Below are 19946 nucleotides of genomic sequence, written 5' to 3'. Positions count from 1 at the left end.
GCAATGTGCTAAACTGGTGGCCGATGTGGAGGTAGAACCCAAGTGTCCTTAAACCCAGGCTAATGGTCCTTTCTTTGGATTCTTTGGTAACAGGATGATCGTATTTTTCTATTTCTGATTACTGAATGGTGTCCTCCTGATCAATCAATCGATTAAGTAATGGGATTTACTGAACGTCTATCGTGCTAAGGCCTTCACCAAGCTCTTGGGAGAGTACATCAGGAACGTAATGCCTTCCCTGCCCACAAGGAATTTACAGTCTTAGTTTTTATATATGTATTTCCTATCCTCGTCACATCAATGCTTATGTACTTTCAGCTGTATTTTAATTAGGAAGTCACTGATTTCATTGTGACATTTTTATGGTATTTGTTAAATGTTTACTCTGTGCCAAGGCACTGTACTAAGCGCTGGGGTAGATACAAGGTTGGACACAGTCCATGTCCCACAAGGGGCTCATGGCCCCCAGGTCCTGACACCCAGGCCCATGCTGTATCCACTAGCCCACACTGCTTCTCAAAGGGATAATTATTTGTTGATAGTTTACTGTCTCAAGCTCTGTTTTAAGCGCTGAGGTAGATACAGCTAATCAGGTTGGACACAGCCCCTGTCCCACATAGGGCTCATGTTCTTAATTCCCATTTTTATAGCTGAGGCACAGAGAAGTGAAATGACTTGCCCAAGGTCACAGAGCAGACACGAGGCGGGGCCAGGATTAGAACCCAGGTCCTACTGCAGTGACATATTACACTACTTCTTCTTGTATCCTTGCTCCACCTCTAGCTCCAGATATTTGTAAATGTTCTTGGTCTGTCTCCCCAATTTGATTGTAAACTCTTTGAGGGCAGAGAATTTGTGTCTCATTTCTGTTGTACTCTTTCAAACACTTTGTACAGTCTTTTATACTCAACGGGTGTTCAATAAATACCATTGATTTCATTCATTCATTAATTCAATCCTATTTATTGAGCACTTAATGTGTGCAGAGCACTGTACTAAGCACTTCGGAGAGTACAATACAACAAAAAAAGCCAGATACACTCCCTGCCCACAATGTGGGAAGCAAGCAAAAATGATTTACAAACAGTGGGAACTGGAGGAAGAACGAAGATATATGTAATGGTGCAAATATGTCAGGATGTAGCAGAATAGTTCATCCTACAATTGAAAATACATTTGTACCTAAGTGTAAAGGGTCAGAGGTGGGAGAGATTTAGAGCGGGGTACAGTCTGATCATGACCTTGGACGGGGTGAAGAATGTTAGCTGGAGAGTAAAGAGTGGAGGATGTAGGAGAGGGAAAGCTGGTGGAGAGCTCTGAAGCCAAAAGTATGGAATTTCTGCTAGACGAGGAGGGAAATGGGGAGCCGCTGGAGGTTTTTCAGGAGTGCTGTTAGGTGCGCTGGGTAAGGTTTCAAGAAGTCAAACCCGGCAGCAGGGAGGAAATTCATTTAGAAAACCGTACAGTTTGACTTAACCACTTCTCCACCCCAGAGTAATTTAAAGAGAAAGCAGAGGCACTCGGAAAAATCCCCTGTCAACTGCAGTCCTTCCTGGGAGCAGAGCTGGAGCCGGCAGAGGGAGAAGAGGGGATAAACTACAAGTCTGGGGACCCCCATATCCACCCTGGGGGATGTCCCCTCTAGGCTCGTTATGGGCTGGGAACGTGTCTGCTCATTCTGTTGTCTTCTCCCAAGGGCTTACTTAGTAAGAGCGCTGCACCTAGTAATCGCTCAGTAAATACTATCCAGTGAGCGCTTAGTAACCCTACTTAAAAATCACCTCCTCCAAGAGGCGTTCCCAGACTGAGCTCCTCTTCCCCCTCTACTCCCTCTGCCATCCCCCCTTTACCTCTCCGCAGCTAAAGCCTCATTTTCCCCTTTTCCCTCTGCTCCTCCACCTCTCCCTTCCCATCCCCACAGCACTGTACTCGTCTGCTCAACTGTATATATTTTCGTTACCCTATTTATTTTGTTAATGAATTGTACATCGCCTTGATTCTATTTAGTTGCCATTGTTTTTACGAGATGTTCTTCCCCTTGACGCTGTTTATTGCCATTGTTCTTGTCTGTCCGTCTCCCCCGATTAGACTGTAAGCCCGTCAAACGGCAGGGACTGTCTCTATCTGTTGCCGACTTGTTCATCCCAAGTGCTTAGTACAGTGCTCTGCACATAGTAAGCGCTCAATAAATACTATTGAATGAATGAATGAATGAGTAGAGTGCTTTGCACACAGCAAGGGCTCAATAGATACGATCGAATGAATGAATCGATCGATGGATTGGGAGGGACGAGAGGTGTTGGCCTCTAGTGGTCAGCAGGGGGCGCTGCGAGGTTTGAGCGGGAGCGGAGCTGCGCGGAGCTGCGCGGAGCTGCGCATTTTCCAGCATTTACCGGGAATTAGCTGGAGATCGAGCCTCCTCTTGCCGGGGATTTCGGCTGGCGACGCTCCCTTGCTGGCCGAGGCCCCGCTCCTCTCCCTGGCAGCCGGAGGGTTCTCCGGGCGGGCTGAAACAGGGCCGCCTTTATGATGCATGTGGTGCATTCTCCCGGGAAGTGGGAGGGGGGTCCCTGGACATTCCAAGAATTCCAGCCGCCCCGTCCCCTTCCCGGCTCCTCCGCTGGAGCTGCACCAGCATCCCTGCTCTCCGGCTCCCTGGCCGGTCGGGGAAGGAGGGAAGAGACGCGGAGTCTGCAAGCTCCGGGCCTTGGCTTCCCCTGCTCCTTAAACAGCTTCAATCTAGGTGGGCGACACGGGACGCCCACTCCCTTGCGACCCACCAAAACACCAGAATGGGGACCGCTTTGAAGTTAGCCTAGTCTGCTTTGATGGAGCCTGAGCAAGAACACTTTATTATTATTTTTTTAATGGTGTTTGTTAAGCACTTACTATATGCCAGGCACTGTATTAAGGCCTGGGGTAGACATAAACGAATCAGATTGGACACAGTCGATGACCTACGATGGGGCTCGCAGTCTTTTACAGTTGAGGTAACTGGGGCACAGAGAATAATAATAATAATGGTATTTCTTAAGCGCTTACTATGTGCAAAGCACTGTTCTAAGCGCTGGGGGGGGGGGATACGGGTGATCAGGTTGTCCCAAGTGGGGCTCACAGTCTTAATCCCCATTTTACAGATGAGGGAATTGAAGCACAGAGAAGTTAAGGAACTTACTCAAGGTCACGCAGTAGACAAATGGCAGAGCCGGGATTAGAATCCGTTGTGGGCATGGATAATAATGGCATTTGTTCAGTGCTTATTATGTGCCAAGTACTGTTCTAAGCACTGATGCCCATTGTGGGCAGGATTGTCTCCATCTGTTGCTGAATTGTACTTTCGAAGTGCTTAGTACAGTGCTCTGCACACAGTAAGTGCCAATAAATATGAGTGAATGAACAAGGTCCTTCCGACTCCCAGGCCCATGCTCTAGCCATTAGGCAACACTGCTTCTCTGCTTGTATCTCTGCTACTGACTGGCTGTGCTTCCCTGACTTTGCCTCTATGTCTCATTCTGCAAGTGACTCTGAAGTCCTTGTGTTGGATCAGAGGTCCTGGGTATGAAAGAGGCTGCATGAATAGTGACCAGGTTTATTTGCAGTGCCCCATCTGATACAAACACCACTCTGGTGAGCTGGCTTCATTTCAATCAATCAACCAATAAAGCTGACATATTTATTGAGTTATGACTCTGTGCAGAAGCATTACTATTATGTACTAAATGCTTAGGAAAGTATTTTCCCCTGCACTTAGAACAGTGCCTGGCACAAAGTAAGTGCCTAAAGTTTTAACTTCCTGCCCGTGTGCCCCACCCACAAGGAGCTTTCGGTCTAGAGGGGAAATTGACTGGCAAATTTGACTGGCAAATTGAGAGTGAGGGCAAGCAGAGAGAAGCAGTAAATAAAACTCTCACTGACAGATGGAGAACTTCCATTACTAGGGAAACCAAGGGGGGTGGGAGGGGGCAGAAACAGAAGAGGTAATGAAACCTTGAGAGCTCTAGAGATTTGTTCTATGCCTCATCCCTTCCCATTATCCCTTCTGTGAGTCAAAATTCTGTCTTCCCCTCTGTCTGCCTTGGGAGCAAAGTTTCCAGTAGCTCTGTTCTCACTGAAAATCAAGCAGTGGCATTTAATAATAATAATGTTGGTATTTGTTAAGCGCTTACTATGTGCCGAGCACTGTTCTAAGCGCTGGGGTAGACATAGGGGAATCAGGTTGTCCCACGTGGGGCTCACAGTCTTAATCCCCATTTTACAGATGAGGGAACTGAGGCACAGAGAAGTTAAGTGACTTGCCCACAGTCACACAGCCGACAAGTGGCAGAGCTGGGATTCGAACTCATGAGCCCTGACTCCAAAGCCCATGCTCTTTCCACTGAGCCACGCTGCTTCTCCAAAGTGCATTTACTGAGCACTTACTATGTACAGAGCACCGCACTAAGAGTAGGAGAGTCCAATACAACAGAATTAGCAGACACATTTCCTGCCCATAACAAGCTTGCAGCCTAAAGGGGGAAACAGACTTTAATATAACTAAGCAATTTATAAAATATAATTTATAGATATGTACATAAATGCTGTGGGGTTGGGAGTGGAGCAAATAATAATAATAATAATAATGCTGGTATTTGTTAAGTGCTTACTATGTGCCGAGCACTGTTCTAAGCACTGGGGTAGACACAGGGGGATCAGGTTGTCCCACGTGGGGCTCACAGTCTAAATCCCCATTTTACAGATGAGGTAACTGAGGCACCGAGAAGTTAAGTGACTTGCCCAAAGTCACACAGCTGACAAGTGGCCGAGCCGGGATTTGAACCCATGATCTCTGACTCCAAAGCCCGTGCTCTTACCACTGAGCCATGACTGAGGCCCATAATAATAATGATGATGATGATGATGGTATTTGTTAAGTGCGTACTATATGCCAAGCACTGGTAATCAGGTTGTCCCACGTGGGGCTCACACTCTTAATCCCCATTTTAAAGATGAGGGAACTGAGGCACAGAGAAGTTAAGTGACTTGCCCAAGGTCACAGAGCAGACAAGTGGGGGATCCGGGATTCGAACCCATGACCTCTGACTCCCAAGCCCAGGTTCTTGCCACTAAGCCACGCAGCTTCCCATATCAAATGTCCACAGGTCACATATCCAAGTACATAGACAGTGCAGAAGGAGAGTGAGCCAAGGAAAAGAGGGCTTAATCAGGGAAAGCTTTTTGGAAGCGGTTTGACGTTAATAATGCTTTGAAGGTTGGAGAGAATGGTGGTTGGGTGTATATGGAGTGGGTGGGAGATCCAGGCTAGGGGGAGGACATGAAGATCTGCCCAATTGGGAATCTAAGGAAAACCAGAACGAAATGACTGACTACTGGCACTGGCATTGGCTTGAAAGCCAGATTCTGTCAGTTCAAGCTGTCACAGGCCTAGGAGTTAGAGGACCTGGATTCTAATCCCTGCTCCACAACATACCTGCCATGTGACCTTGGGAACGTCACTTAACTTCTCTGTGCCTCTGTTACCTCATCTGTAAAATGGGAATTAAATACCTGTTCTCCTTGGTACTTAGACTGTGAGCCCTGTGAAGGATGGGAGCTGTTTCTGACCTGATTATTTTGTATCTTCCCCAGACCTTAGAATAGTGCTAAACACATAATAAGCACCTATCAAATACCACATTGTTATTAACAACAATAATGATAATAATCATGTGACTGACTCTAGGAAAAGACAGTAATGAGGGACCACATAGCCATATGCCCAACCAAACTCAGGGTCAGAATTCCCGGTTGATTGTAACAGACCTACACAAGAGACCTTCCCTGTAGCAGAAGGAAGACCCAGGTTTTTTTCCACAGAGAACAGTAGGGCTGACCTTTAGGACAGACTCTCCATTCCCTTTGGGATCCTAAGACTTTAATGATCTGGAAAGGCAATGATTGAGCTCTGTGCCAGCCACAAGTCAGACATGGCTGCGATTTTGTTGACTTCTCTGGAAACTGGCCAAGAAGAGGTGGCACTCAGGAAAGGCCACAACCATTGAGAGAATAATTTAGACTTTGAGCCCCATGTGAGGCAAGGATGTGCCCAACCTGATTATTTTACATCTATCCCAGGGCTTAGCTTAGTACAGTGCTTGACACAGAGTAATCACTTTAAAATTCTAATACTACAACTGATAATAACAGCAGGGCGGGCTACTTGGACGGGAAGGTGGAGTCACATGACTAGCCAGAGACTGAAAGGAGTCTGGGAGCAGTAGTATGCAATGCAGGGAGGAAGCAAGACTTGATAATCTCTAGTTTGTAATGACTAAGCAAATCAATTGAATAGCAAGCAGGAAGTCATTTGGGTGGAGCCCTGGCCCTCCCTTTGTGGTGAAGACCTCTTTTGAGTTGCTCAGAGCCCTTCACCTTTATTTGACCTCACCAGATCCCTCTAAGGATGGCAGCAGGTAAATATTGCCCCCACCTGCCCATCCATCCAATCCAGGTCAAATCACTTGCAAGAAGCAGAGTTCTCCCAAACATCAGGCCAGACATCAGGTACTTTGCCTCTATGAAACCCGCCATCTCCTGGGACCTGGAGAGAAATGAGAAACGGAGGTTGAGAGTGGGTTATCTGTAGGATTCTTTACTCTTTTTCCTGCTGAAAAAAGGAAAGCAACAAACAGGGAGCTCCCTCACAGAACCACAGAACAGAACAGCCCTTTATTTCCTGTCTCTGTTTCTGTCACACCTCTCTCCATTAGTGTCTCCATGTCACCCCCTGCCCTGGCCTGCTGGACTCCCCTCTAAGACCAATTTCCTTAGTAGAAGCTCCATGCAGAGTTGACTGACACTGAAGATTCATTAAATAATGATTCCCATGATTGTCTAATTAAAATAACTTGCACCTCTCTGGACGTGGGCTACAGAAATCTGCTCTAATGCAGAGCTAATTCATGCAATTTAATCCCTATTTATAACAATTTTAAACCTTAATTGTACTTAATCATTTTTCAGTCTTTGACACTTGAAACCTGTGAGTCACTGGGCTATGTATGGAACTGACTGATATATCTTCCCTTTAAATATCTGGGTTACATCACAGGCTGCCTCCAGGAGCATCACGGCTGGTGCCACATTCACATCGGGATTTGGTATCCCTAAAATCCTGGATCTCGTTCAGGACCGTTCTGTCCCAAAGGCGGATGTCAAACTTTAAATTGACTTTGGCCGACGACTTTGTGCCCAAGGTGCCGGGTGGGATGATGAACAGTCAAGGTCAAACCTCAGTCTCTAAGACCCCAGAGAGAGGCCAGCCTCAACCAGTCTCAGCCAGGAAGCAGTTTGCTTCTCCAGCACAGCAAGGTAGGACTGAATGACCACCACATTGATCCCAGAGCTCTTAGCTGAGTAGCATGGCCTAGTTGATAAGCACAAGCTTGGGAGTCAGAGAACCTGGACTTTAATCCTGGCTCCACTAATTGCCTGCTGTGTGACCTTGGGTAAGGCACTTAATTTCTCTGTGCTTCAGTTTCCTAAACTGCAAAAAATGGGCAATCATTACCTTCTCCCTCCTCCTTGACTGTGAGCCCTATGTGGGATAGGGATTATTTCCAATTTTGTTAACTTTAGAACAGTATTTGTCACATAGTAAGTGCTTAACAAGTACCTAAAAAAAGACAGAATGCAGTTTCAGGAGCCCTTCTGTAGCAGACTCCTGCATGGGCTGCAAATTTGAGGCCCCGCCCTCTTTGTCCCACTTTGCATTTGGTCTGTGCCTAACCATCCTGGCCCCAAATCTGGACTGCAGCATCCCAGTTAACAGGCCGACCAGAAGTGAGCTCAAACCAATAGTCAGTGGGTCTGATCTCAGGTCCAAGAGTCAATGTAGTCCAAGAGTTACAGGGTCACAGGAGTCTGAAAGGGATTACTGCATAATGGACCCCCAGGAAGTGAAGGAATGTGTCTACCAACTTTGTTGCATTGTACTCTCCCAACACCTAGTACAGTGCTCTGCACATAGTAAGCACTCAATAAATACCACTGATTGATTGATTGAGGTTGAACCACTCTTGGTTGAGGGGTGATTTGGACTCGACACCACACTCCTCCCCCAAATCAATCATATTTATTGAGTGCTTATTGTATGCAGAGCAATGTACTAATTGATTGGGAGAGTACAGTAAAACAGAGTTGGTAGACACTTTCCCTCCCCACAATGAGATTAGAGTCTAGAGGACACACAACACCAGAAGGCTGCAAGAGACTTGGAGGACTCTCAATCAAACAGTGGTATTTACTGAGCACTTACTATGTGTAAGCTTACTGCGCTCACTGTGCTAAGCACAGTGCTTACTGTGAGCAGAGCACTGTACTAAGCATTTGGGAGAGTATAATACAAGTAGAGTTGGTAGACATGATCCCTGCCCTTAAAGAGCTTGAATTCTTGTGATGGGTCAATTACAAACACAGTCACAATTACAGTTAAGGGAAGCAGCAGAGTTAAGAGGTTGTGGGTCAAAGCAGGACAGATGCAGGTTAAAAGTGAACCTGCAGAAGTGATTTTCATAAACAGTCTAGGAAGAAGGTGCAGAGGAAAATGTTGACACAAAAAAGGCCAGAGTGGATAAAGGAAGCTGGAGTTCACCTCTCCCTTCCCTAGCTCTGCCTCCTTCCCCAACCTGTGGGAAAGAGGAAATGGTGACAGGTTCTTCCCTGAGACCTTGATGGGGCTCAGCCACTAAAGTCATTGGATCCCTCTTATCTTATCACAGGGCACAGAAACTGCTGTTCTGGACACAACCACCATAAAAAAAATTAATGGCCCTGAGTTCCTCAAAGGAGATGACAAAGGTCACATAAGGAGGATAGAATGTACTGGGTGCCTCGCAGGCAGTTGAAGACTGATCTTTGCCCTTTTAGCAATTTTGATTCTTTTAATAAACTCCCTTCACTTCTCTTTGGAGGTATTTAGATCAGTTAACATGAGATGAGGGTAGGGAAGAGGAGGGAAGTCCAGTAGAGTGGAGCAGCCTTGACGGGAAATGGAATCAGAGATCCCAGATTCAACCATTTGTACTTCCATTACTGATGGTTGCTGGGGAGGAGGAACCAGCCTTTAGGAACCTAAGAATGGTGTCATGGTGCCTGGAGGTTGGTGGGAAAGGGGATGGATCGATGTTACAAGACACTCCTTTTCATTCATTCAATAGTATTTATTGAGAGCTTACTATGTGCAGAGCACTGTACTAAGCGCTTTGAATGTACAATTTGGCAACAGATAGAGACAATCTCTGCCCAATGATAGGCTCACAGTCTAATCGGGGGAGACAGATGGCAGAGCTCTCCTCTGTCCGGGCTCCTCCACCATTGAAAGATGATTTGGAGAGGAAGCTGTCGGCACCATGCTGCCTCAAGATTCTTGCATCGGGGTCAAAACAAGTCCCCCCATAAACTTCCTCTTTAGCCTCCTCACAACAGCCCTGGACTCTCAAGTTGCTTTTAAATGTAGCGTAAGGGATAAGAGTTAGAGGAGGCCCCAGATATTCCTGGAATTTTCAGGAAGCCCTTTGATTGATCAATCAATCAATCAAATCAATGGTATTTACTGACTGCTTACTGTATTGCATACTGTACTAAGTTCTAGAGAGAGTAAAATACAGTAAATAGACATGATCCCTGTTCTCAAGGAGCTTACATGTTCAGAGTCCCAATCATCCCTTTCTTGAAGGTTGGAGTCTGTGAGGGATAGGGACTGCAAAAAGACTTCCAACAACAACAAAAAATGTGCCCCCAAGCCTCCAGCACCCTGGGATGGACAACCTGACTACCTCATCTGTAGTTCTGAGTCTACTCCTCTAAGTTCCCCTCCACTCCTCTCCATCTCTACCAGGGGAGCAGTGGGAAGCAGACACTGTTGCCAGCTCCAAGGAGAGAGAGTTAGGGGTTTCTCATAGCCCAGGGGTTCTGGCCAACATGATTTCATATGATGATTTGAAGGGTAATCTCCCTCTGGTTCTTAGTGGCAGTAATCTCCCTCCACCTCAAAACACAAATCCAACCCACTCTTTACCTCAGCATGGGGAAACAACCAGATTTAGGACTGCTGGGGTTTTACTCAACAGCAAAGACTCATTTTGAAAGTTTCTGACCAAAGACCCACCTAGAACACCCTGCTGGGTGGACAGCCTCGGCAAGAGTTCTAAAAATAGCTGGCAAACGTGGGCAATGAAGACCACAGCGGCCATCAAGTCTGCTCCCGTGGTAATCGTGCTGGTCTGTGCTGCTACAGCACAGCAAGAGAGCTATGCTTCAGTCACTTTGGCCAGAAATATGTTTTTGTAAGTAAAATTCTAGTCCCAGCAGGAACACAACTGCTGGGGCACTTACAAACCACCATCACTACAATCAGTTCCTTCATGCACATTTTCAGTCCTATACTCTTCGTGACTGGATGGAGGCTTCTCCATCATCATGATAAACAAAAGTGGTGTGTCTATAAATAGGCAGCTGCCTTCATTTTGGGAGGCAGCCCCACAGCTAGAAAACTGTATCACTGTGTGGGAGGGCAATTGAAAAAAACCATTGTGTGACTAAAAGTCCTTCGCACACTAAGCACATGTAAAGAATGTTCTTTGCTGTGCTGACGAATTGAGTGTTCGAATCCCTGGGCCACATTTTCAATGCTCTCTCTTCCAATCACGATCGATCATCCCTAAGTCTCCACTAGAGGAGACCTGCCATTTTCCTGATTGCTGTGGGCAAGGCTAAGATAGCTTCTAATAATAATAATGATGGTATTTGTTAAGTGCTTTATATGTGTCAGGCACTGTACTGAGCACTGGGGTAGAAACAAGGTAATCAGTTTAGACACAGTCCACGTCCCTACTGGGGGTCACCCCAATTTACAGATGAGGTATTTGAGGCACAGAGAAGTTAAGTGACTTGCTCAAGGACACACAGCAGACAAGCAGCAGAGTTGGGATTAGAACCCAGGTCCTTCTGACTCCCAGGCCCATGCTCTATCCACTAGGCCATGCTGCTACAGTCAACTGTCAACAGTGTGGCCTAGTGGAAAGAGCAATGGCCTGGGAGTCAGAGGACCTGAGTTCTAATCCCAATTCTGCCACTTGCCAGCTGTGTGACCTTGGGCAAATCATTCAACTTCCTGGTGACTCAGTTTCCTCATCTTTAAAATGTGGGTTCAATAACTGTTCTCCTTCCTATTTTTACTGGGAACCCCATTTGGGACAGGAACTGTGTCTGAACTTATTATCTTGTAACTATGCCAGCACTTAGTAGAGTGCTTGGCTCATAGCAAGTGCTTAACAAATACTACAATTATTAATTATTATTTTTTGTCCCAACAGCCTGCTGCTATTCCGCATGCTTAAGACTGTGGGTCACTGGCCATTAGATAGCTGTTAATGACTGTAACATAGCTACACTGGGGCCCAGATCAGGGATGAATGAGCAGAAGATGGAATGCTGAAGGAATTTTGCTTTTGGTAGTGAACTGTTCATCTTTTTTAAATGGTCTGATAGCCCTTCCCATTTGCCTACTACCAACATACCATCACCACATTTTTCCAACAGGGTTAACATTTAGATATTTAATATCAAGTCAAATTGCCAGGGAGGGCCCAGATGGAGAATAAAAGCCCTATTGACTCAGAGTCCCAAGTTCTCTGTGTGCCACTTAATTGCCAATCTAGACGGGTTAAAAAAAACTCCAGCCCAGCAGAGCCAAACAACCTCAGCCTTGTGTCCCTGACAGATGAGCTTATCACGGCGTGTTACTTATTCTCCCATGAGAAAGAGCTTCAGTCTCTCAATCCTTCTGTCCCTCAGGAAATGTTTACTCCACCGAGACACCCCGAGGATCCAGTGTGAAGGTCAAATGTTGGTCAGAGTTGGGCACGTCGTTTAGAAATCTGATCCTGGCTCACCTGTAGGCACCTGAGGGATGCAGTGTCGGGCCCTCAGCCTCTCCAACAAGCAGTTGTTTTGTGGACCTTGCAGAACTGTACGGATCATCAGCAGCAGGTTAAACGCATTGGAGTAGTTGGTCCCAGAACAGGAGAGAAGGGTATGGGTTTGAGCAGGCCCTGCTGCTGCGGTAGGGTAGAAAGAGTCATCAAACAAAGAAGTGGATGTCTCCATGACTGAGTCCACTGAGACCCTTGTCAGAGTCAGGTTTCCTGGCTGACCCATCTGTGCAGCTGTCCTCAGCCTTTTCCATTACTACCACCCACTCAAAAGCTATTGACTTGCTCTCTTTCAGCCCCGGTACTCAGTCTGTTGCCAGATCCTGGTGGCTTTTCCTCCTTAACATTTCCTGGATCTGCCTTCATCTCCACCTAAAGAGCTGCTTCAGGCACTTGTCATATCCCAATTTACCTACTGTAATCTACCTCCTCACTGATCTCCCTATCTCCAGGTTCCCCTTCTCCAGTCTATACTTCCCTCTGCTGCCCAGATCAGTTTCCTTAAACATCATTATGCTCATGTCTCCCCACTCCTCCAAAACCCTCATTGGTTTCCCATTACGGAGCATTGGCTGAGAAACACTCAAATAGTTCTCTCATCCCACCTTATCCCTTTCCTTCTCCCACTCTTCCCTAATTCACCCTGCTTGCCCGTCTCAAACTAACTTACTCTCTGTACCTCATTCTCATCACTCCTGTCTCCAACTCCTGGCTCACACCCTCTTCCTGCCTGGGATTCCTTCCCCGTTTAAATTCACTAGTCTACAGCTTTAACATCTTGAAAGCGCTTCATCTTGAAAGCCCTTCTGCAATTACACTTCCTCCAGGCTTTACCCAATTTTTCCTTCTCCCCAGATCCTATACCCTCTCAACTACTTCTCTACTCCTAAACCCATAGCCACTTCTGTCCATATCAGCTTATTCAATAGTATTTATTGAGTGCTTACTATGTGCAGAGCTCTGTACTAAGTGCTTGGAATGTACAAATTGGCAACAATTTATGTACTTATGTACAACTTATGTACCCTACTAATGAAGCACTTACTCATCTGCATATCCATTTTTCCTTTCACCTCTTCTTTCTGTGAATAATTTTGTTTCAATCTCTCTGGTTGGAAGCAAGCTCCTGGAGGGCAAGGATTATGCCTTATAATTCTAGCCTTTGATACAGTGCTCTTCACCCAATAGGTGATTAATAAATACTATTGATTAATTGATTGAAGGCCTTTTTACAGCATCCTTTCCACATGTGTCTCCTGCCCTTCCCTTTCTCCAACCTCCCCTCTCTCTAAAATAATGCATTGGGAGAACACAATTCCAATAGCATCTAATTTAATAGCATCTAAATAGCAATAGGATCCAATAGCATCTAAAGAGAAGCAGCATGGCTCAGTGGAAAGAGTGTGGGCTTGGGAGTCAGAGGTCACAGGTTCTAATCCCGACTCTACCGCTAGTCAGCTGTGTGACCTTGGGCAAGTCACTTAACTTCTCTGTGCCTCAGTTACCTCATCTGTCAAGTGGGGATTAAAAAACTGTGAGCTCCACATGGGACAACCTTATTACCTTGTATCCCCCAGCGCTTAGAACAGTTTTTGCACATAGTAAGCGCTTAACAAATACCACAATTTATTTTATTTAATTTCCAGATCTGCTGTCAGACAACGTTACAGAAGGCAAAAATGCCATCACTCAGGCCTTGCAAATTAGAGCAGATGAGATTGAACCCCACTGGCTCCCCGAGGAGGTCAGAGACCTCTCTGAAAATGAAAGTTGATTTTCTTCCCCTGTAATGAGTGGCAGGAAGCAGAAGCTTTGATGCCCAGCTGCAGATTGAAATAGAGGGAAATTGAGTGACTTGAAATGTGCGCTTTTTTGATAGAAGGGAATCAACAGCGGAAGCCCTGGTGTTCTGCTGAGACATGGGAGCTGATTCAGTCTTCTGCTTCAGAACTCTGCAAGAGTGTAGCTCACAGCGGATCCCTGACGACCATGACCAGAGAGTTGTTGGAACTGCATAAAGTTTGGGCCTAACTAAGATGTAACAGAAAAGAGGAAGACTGACAGACAGGGGAGACAGTCTCCTGAAAAGACTACAAAGTCAGTCTGAGCTGAGGTCATGCATGTTTGTCTTGCAGAGATGGCTCCCCAGCTACAGTAGTCCCCTGGCAAGAAGATTTTGGTCTCATCTCTTCTCTCCTTATAAGCATCAGGGACTTCCTAGACCCCAGGAGGTCAATCTCTGAAGCCACCTTGAGGCTACTAAAGCAAGTGATACTGATGAGTTAAGAAGAGGTACTCTTCTCTAGGCCACTGCAAGAGAACTCCTTGTCCATATTCAAGATCCTGCAGAGAAAACTGTGAGAGCACTGGGGCCCAAGCCCCAGGTAGTGCCCCATTTTAAATTGAATTCATTAATGACTTTGTGACTCTGTTTGACGAGGCAGCTGATGCTTTTGCACTCTGTACAGCTTTTAAGCACTTACTATACCTCACCCCAAAGCTGTCTGCATTCTCTTGGCCAGTGCCATGATTAGCCCTGCAAAACCCCCTCTCACTTTACTCTCCAAAATTAAGCCTAATTCAGGTGATCTCAGGGAATCTGTAACTAATTTCAGTGTCTGCCCAGTAGGAGTTTATGGGTTTTCCCTCTCCTCAGGTCATTCATATGGAATGACCAAAATATTGCATGATAAGTTTGGCTCTCCCAAGGTCAAATCAGTCCATATAAGTCATAGATTGGGAGCTACCCCACTAGATATAACTTCTCCAATGAGGCCTGGAACCTAGATTTATCTTAATTTATCCAACATCTTAAACTCGGCTCAATTGCACAGCTCTCAGAGCCAGAATCTTTAGGGCAGAATCATGTTTACCAATTCTATCATATTGCTCTCTCAAGTGTTTAGTACAGTGCTTGCACACAGTAAGCACTCAATAAATACTACTGATTGACTGACTTAGAGCCTAGAGTTGGCCTAATTTATTCAACAGCTTAAACTGGACTCATTTGCACAGCTTCTCAGAGCCCAAATCCTTTAGGGCAGGGATCCTGTCTACTGATTTAATTGTTCTCTCTTAAGTGCTCAGCACAGTGTTCTGCATACGGTAAGCACTCAGTGAATACCACTGCTTGATTGGTTGGGAGAGTATGGAGAATGGGGTGGGAGGGTGCCTATTAGGGCACAAGGAGAGTACCTGGTCCCTCTTTCAAAGAACTGATGACTGAATGGCACCTTACATACAAAACCAGCTCTAGGACCACATGTGCCCAAGCCCAATTGGCCTTCCCCCTCATGTGAACTGTCATGTGTGACATCATCACATTGTACCACCTATGTAGAAAAGAGGGACAACTCTCTGGGGCCACTGGATCTGGACTTGGATTGTGCCTGAAAAACTACTGGTCCTTGGAGAATGGGCTAGGTCAGGTGCCAGGCCCAGGGAGATGAGGATGGGCAGGTGCTCCACAGAACATGGCAATGGTGGTCCCGGACAGCTGGATCGTATACACCGTCTCACTGCTCCACTCAGTGCCCTCTTAAGAGTTGGTCTCTGGATGTTTGGGGGGTACTTTGTACAGGGTACAGGTCACCTTGATGAGTTCTCTGGTTCAGAAGCCAACTTGGATGTCACAAAAGAGTATGTCAAGACTGTGCCATCATTCCTGCCATTCACCACCCAGAGGCTATTGCTTACCTTGCTTACTATCTGAAGCAAGACTGCTTTCAAAGACAACATTCGCTGAGCAGAACTTGCTGCTCCATAAACACCAAGTCAAAGGCAAGACCAGAATTTCCTGGTTCAACACCAGGTCTCCTTCACAATGGTGCATTTCTTCTGCTATAAAAAGATGAATCTAGATTTAATTACTTTGGAAGTTAGCCAGAAGACTCCAAACCCAAGGATCCCTTCACAGGAGATATCTGCAAACTCTTCACCTGTTTTTTATGAATAAGCTAACTATCCAGAAGATTTGCATTTATTATTTTTCCATTTTAAGGCATATGTTGCTTGTATATATAGCTGGCATGTGTAGCAGATGCTAAGTGCAGTTAAAATGGTTGCAATTAAAATCCCTATTCTCTCCCTCAACAAATTTGAACCGATTTAGAGTTTTACTGAATATTATCTAAGAAAAAGTCCCATGCAACATATGCCAAAGAAGCTCTGTTCTCTTCAAGTGTCTGGAACATCGTTAGGCCCATTTTAGATCCAGCTTCCTAACTGACTCACTGACTGAGGGGCATTCTTGGGTAACTTGGATGTAATTGACATGGGGAATGAATGAAAACATTTTAAAGATTTATCTTTTAATATCCCTCTTTTGACCCTTCCCCTGAAATTCAAGAGTTTCCCTCTCTCTAATTTGTGCTTTTTAAAGAAAAAGTTTATTACTTAAAAAACATTTAAGCCAAAGACCAGATCTCCTCAGCCACAAAGTAGCTGACTGCGGCTTCCATCTTCACTTTGCTTTGACCATGGAGTCCTGGTTTCTCCCCTCCCAAGGGACACTTTGGGGACAATAGCCCCTCCCTCCTTCCCCCCAGACAACTTTGGAGTGGTCCCATATGTCCAGGGTCCATTTCAACAGGCTTCTTTAAAAGTCCTAATGTACCTAAGACATTAACTCCACATTCCATCTCCCTTTCCACCTTCTTCCTCCCACTCTTGAGGGTAATATGGTCCATTTTTACAGACGAGAAGACTGACATTTGGAGGATCCCACGTACTCTGGGATCACATGAGGACCACCACTCATGACCACAGAAGATATTCAGAGACACCAAATATCAGTCAATTCCACTTTTCTGAGCCATAGAGCTCTTTTAAGATAAAAGGAGTTCCTGAATTGTGTGGGCACCAAGCTTCTGCAAAACCACCTCCAGCTTTACTCACAGCATAATTCAGAAGCCGACAGGGGCTTTAAAAAAGTCATTGATTAAAATTTCTCTATTTAATTTGTGTATTTATATTGTCTGCTGTGTGACCTTGGGCAAATCACTTCACTTCTCTTGGTCTCAGTTACCTCATCCATAAAAATGGGGATTGAGACTGTGAGCCCCACATGAGACCAGGACTATGCCCAACTCAATTTTCTTTTATCCACCCCTGAGCTTAGTACAGTGCCTTGCACATAGTAAGCACTTAACAAAAACATAATTATTAATTATTATTATACCTGTCTGAATGTAAGCTCACTGTGGGCAGGGATTGTGTCTACAACTCTGTTATACCATACTCTCCAAAATATTTAAAATAGTGCTCTGCACATAGTAAGCGCTCAATAAATATGAATGGTTGATTGATTCTGTTTTCCAGGGGAGCAGGGACAGAGCAACCTGGCAATTTTATATCACTAACCATTCTTACAGGAAAGAACCAAGTCTGGGAAATAATTGGAAAAGACTCTTTTCTAACTTATCTTCCCCTTTCTCCTCTGCTGTTTTCTTCACCAATCAAGAGAAACTCCTGTCACCCCCTTCATCCCTTTCTTCTATTCCCATTTTCATTCCTCCTTTGCCACTTTCCCTTCAGCTCGGCTCCCTGTTACCCTCCCATGAAACCCCCTCTCCATTTCAAAATCCTTCAGCAAATATAGTGTTGTTATAAGGAACAGGCTCTCTAATCCCTCAGCCTCACTGCCGCGCATAGCTCTTCCAGCTCAAATCAAGTCATATGAGAGGAAAATCGGCAAACTAACACAAGAGGAAGAGAATAGTGAATTGCTTTTCACATTTGTAAATTCCTAGGGGACAGGGACACTTGTTCGGTGCCTTGTCTACTGTGGAGCCTGAGAAAAGATTCAAAAACAGTTGGTGACTTAAACGGAGGGCTTATTCCTGAATGCAAATTCTGGGGAACAAACAGGAACAAATCTGAAAATCTAAGAATGCCCCTGAGTTCCACATCACTTGCAGAGAAGAGCAAAATAAGAGAAAATGGCCCATCATTTCAGTTTCATAATCAATTTCAATTTCCTATTCAAACAGCATGGCCTAGTAAAAACAGCACAGGTCTGGGAGTCATAAGACATGGGTTCTGTTTCTGATTCTGTCATGTACCTGCTGTGTGACCATGGGCAAGTCACTTAACTTCTTTGTGCCTCAGTTCCCCCATCTGCAAAATGGGGAGTCAATACCTGCTCTCCCTTCTAGTTGGACTGTGAGCACCATGTGGGTCCTGATTATCTTGTATCTACCCCACCACATAGCACAGTGCTTGACACATAGTGAGTGTTTAACAAATACTATTATAATTATTACTGCTACTAATAATAATCAGTGATATTTATTGAGTACTTAATGTGTACAGAGCACTGTACTAAATGCATGGGAGAGTACAGAGCAACAGAGTTGGTAGATATGATCCCTGCCCATAAGGAGTTTACAGACTAGAGGGGAAAGCAGGCTTTAAAATAAATTACAGGTCTGTACATAAGTGCTGTGGAGCTGAGGATGGGGCAGACATCAAGGGTTTAAAGGGTACAGATTCCAGTCCATAGGTAATGCAGAAGGGAGAGTAGGAGAAATGAGAGCTTAATCAGGGAAGGCCTCTTGGAAGAGAAGTGATTTAGGTAAGGCTAAATTAGGTGTGTGTATCTTTGTAGCGTCGTGGTCCCAAACTCTGAGCAACCGGGCCTCCCTGGGGAGAAGAGAGTTTTCCATTCTGACCTTGGGCCTGTCTTATATAATGCAATTTCCGTGTTGGTGTTACACAACTTCAGACCTCTTTCCTCCCAGCTGCCTGGAGAACCCGCCCCTGAGATGACGTAGAGCTGGTGGTGGCTGACTCTCTGCCTCCCTAAATAGAAAAGGTTCCTGCCTCCCTCAGGGTGCAGGAGTTTCTGAGGTTAAACAGGCTCAGAAGTGAATGATGCAGCTGCTTCCTCTGCCTTTCTTCTGTTCTGCACCTTCTCTATCAAACACCTTATCCTGGATTCTGCCCATGGTTATCTGAATCCCTGACTTGCATTGCTTCTTCTTTCCCGTTGTTCGGCATTTGGCCAGGATTTTGACATTGAGCATCCTTTGGGGGAAGCTTAGAAACGGAACAGACTCAAGAGCCCTCAAACCCGCCCCCTCTTGTGCTTTTTTCTAGAATAGGGGAACTGTTTGTTATGATTTCTGGAGCTGAGATGAAGTTCGATTCATTTGGATTTTTTTAATGGTATTTGTTAAGTGCTTACTTTGTGCCAGGCAACAAATACCATAAATATTGTTATTATTATTACTAAGCACCGTAGATACAAAGTAATCAGGTTGGACACAGCCCCTGTCCCACATGGGGCTCGCAGTCTTAATTCCCATTTTAAAGGGATTTTAAGGTAACTGAAGAATAGAGAAGTGAAGTGATTTGCCCAAGATCACACAGCAGACCAAAGGTGCAGCTGGGATTATAATTCAGGTCCTTCTGACTTCCAGGCCCATGCTCTGTCCACTAGGCAACCCTGCTTCTAAAACTTATCCGTGGATTCCAACTTATCCTTGTGGTCTCTATGAGTTACTCACCCTCATGGTCCCCTTCTCTCCTCACCATCAGCAACTATTTTTTCTCCTCCATACGAGGTCCTTGGAGGTTAGATTAGACTCTGTTTTTCTTTTCTTCTCTTTTCTCAATATCTGCTCGATGTCCTTCTGGCCTCTGTCCTCAGCATCTCCTTTCATTGCCAACCACACTTACAACACCTGCTTCTGTTCCCTTCCTCACAGGTTTCCCCCTCCCTTGATGCCATTACCATTATGAGTATCTTTTGTCTTATTTGCAAAGGGATGGGAAATATCCCCAGTGACTTGGGATCTGCAGTCCTGAAACTTAGGGGCCACCATACACACAGCTGTGGAAGGAGAGAAATAACTCATATTCCTTTCCCTTTTCAATCTCACACGAAGCCCTTGTGGCAATTAGATCTTATTATTCTGTGAAGTTCTTTGACCTCCTGGAAGCAAAAGGATGTAATTCTAAGTATTTTTATCCTCC

The 19946-nt window shown here is 45.4% G+C and overlaps 1 protein-coding gene across 6 annotated transcripts in view; it reads right to left on the bottom strand.

The window, feature by feature from the left end:
• The window catches only part of CCDC63 (coiled-coil domain containing 63), a 48116-nt gene that overhangs the window by 24877 nt on the left and 3293 nt on the right, over nt 1–19946 (bottom strand). For 2 of the 6 annotated variants that reach the window (XM_029048285.2, XM_029048309.2), the window contains exons 2-4: nt 15666–15809; nt 11931–12095; nt 6467–6577 (exon numbers count right to left, since the gene is read on the bottom strand). The gene's annotated coding sequence lies outside the window, so the exon portion shown is untranslated. Of the gene's footprint in view, nt 1–2393; nt 2498–6466; nt 6578–11930; nt 12096–15665; nt 15821–19946 lie in introns of those variants that run through there. The other 4 variants (XM_007655350.2, XM_007655375.2, XM_007655356.3 and 1 more) reach the window with 3 other exon arrangements.

This window comes from Ornithorhynchus anatinus, chromosome 2, assembly GCF_004115215.2.
Source record: "Ornithorhynchus anatinus isolate Pmale09 chromosome 2, mOrnAna1.pri.v4, whole genome shotgun sequence".
In the NCBI taxonomy this organism is placed as follows: domain Eukaryota; kingdom Metazoa; phylum Chordata; class Mammalia; order Monotremata; family Ornithorhynchidae; genus Ornithorhynchus; species Ornithorhynchus anatinus.
Note: the sequence above shows the minus strand (reverse complement) of the source record. Positions and strands in the feature narration are given on the sequence as shown.